This window comes from Chrysochloris asiatica, unplaced genomic scaffold (assembly GCF_000296735.1).
Source record: "Chrysochloris asiatica unplaced genomic scaffold, ChrAsi1.0 scaffold00037, whole genome shotgun sequence".
Lineage (NCBI taxonomy): Eukaryota > Metazoa > Chordata > Mammalia > Afrosoricida > Chrysochloridae > Chrysochloris > Chrysochloris asiatica.
Window position 1 is genome coordinate 11,823,183 of NW_006408555.1, and position 1,662 is coordinate 11,824,844.

The following is a 1,662-nucleotide window of genomic DNA, read 5'->3' on the forward strand; positions in this document are numbered from 1 at the left end:
CTGTGGTTGATGGTTCTCAGGGAAATGCAGATCTAGATTTAAAGCTAGACAAAGAAGAGCAGGGGAGTTCAGATGTTAGGGTTCCCTAATTCATCTTTCAAATTCAACTCAGTTACTGTTGAAATAGATCCCTGGTCTGGCACTGTAGGATAAATATTAGACCACAAGGTCAGTTTGAACCACAAGGTCAGTAGTTCAAACTCACTAGCTGCTCCTCAGAAACCCTTTACAGAATCACTATGAGTCCAAAGTGGAACAGACCCTTACTTAATAACAACAACAATGTTGAAATGGGACACTGAAAATCCCTAAAATGCTAAGAGGGTTTTTAGCCTGACCAAAGCAAAATGAAGAAGGTCCAAACGGCCATCCTACCATCTTAATGCAATAGTTTCCTCTAAAAGTAATCACTTCTTTAATCCTATCCTGAGCTCTATAGCTCAGGAATAGAAAAAAAGCAATCATACATTTTTGATGGCCATGGATAACCAACACCTGCAGACATTAATGGTGCTTGCCGGAAACAGGCTGTCTAGAAGTATCACCAGGACCTTGAATAAACAGACAACAGTGTTGTTAGGTGCCATCCCACCAGTTCTGACTCATAGATACCCAACAGAAGGAAACACTGCCCGGTCCTATGCCATCCTCACCTGGAAATCCCTACCTCAAACTTAAAATCCCTATAAAACTCCCTTTCCCTTTTTCTCCAGGGAGACAGATCTGGGAGGTTTTCTATCCGTCTGAGTCCTGTCTCTGAAGATTGCTCCATCAGCTGCAGGTGATAAAGAATTGTTTTTCCAGTAACAGTGTCACTGTGGAATATTGGTGTGGTATTGTCGAGTAAGTACCAGAATACTAGATCGTGTTGAACCACAAGGTTGGTGGTTCAAATCCACCAGCCTCACCACAGAAACGTTATACAGGATTGCTATGAGTTGGAACCACTGACAGCACTTAACAACAACATTTTGGCAGCCAAAGCTTCAAAGACATCAGCTGATCTATGGAGGTAGTGGGCTTGCAAATGATTTCTTCCAAAGACTCCAGGCCCTGGAAGACAAGATTCATTCCAGACACAGCCAGATATGCACATGAAGGTGTGCCAGAAGGAAAACCGAAAGAAACAAAGAGTATAATCACTATAAAAACACTTAGCATAGGACCAGGCACAGAGCAAATTTTTATTACACATTAGCATAGTAGTCATTGGTGATTGTGAGAAATTCTCAAGATGGTCCATCTTCAAGAATAAAGGGCCCACGAGATTGCTAGACCAGACAAAGTTTGTTGATCCACACCCAGGGGTATGTGAGCAGGTTGGATTGTTGTTGTTGTTGTTAAGTGCCGTCGAGTCGGTTTCGACCCATAGCAACCCTGAATAGGGTTTCCGAGGCTGTAAATCTTTACGGGAGCAGATCGCCTCATCTTTCTCCCGCGGAGCAGCTGGTAGTTTCGAACTGCTGACCTTCCCGTTCACAGCCCGATTTGTAACCACTACGCTACCAGAGCTCCTTTTTAGGGGAGGGGAAAAAGAAGTTTGTTCTAGGAAATTTAAATAAGGATACAGTCCAGTCGTGAAGATCATGGGCCCTGCCAGGCTAGATTGTGAAGCCCATGCCACTCAGTCCTAAGGAACTGGGGGAGAAACTTTCTCGAGAC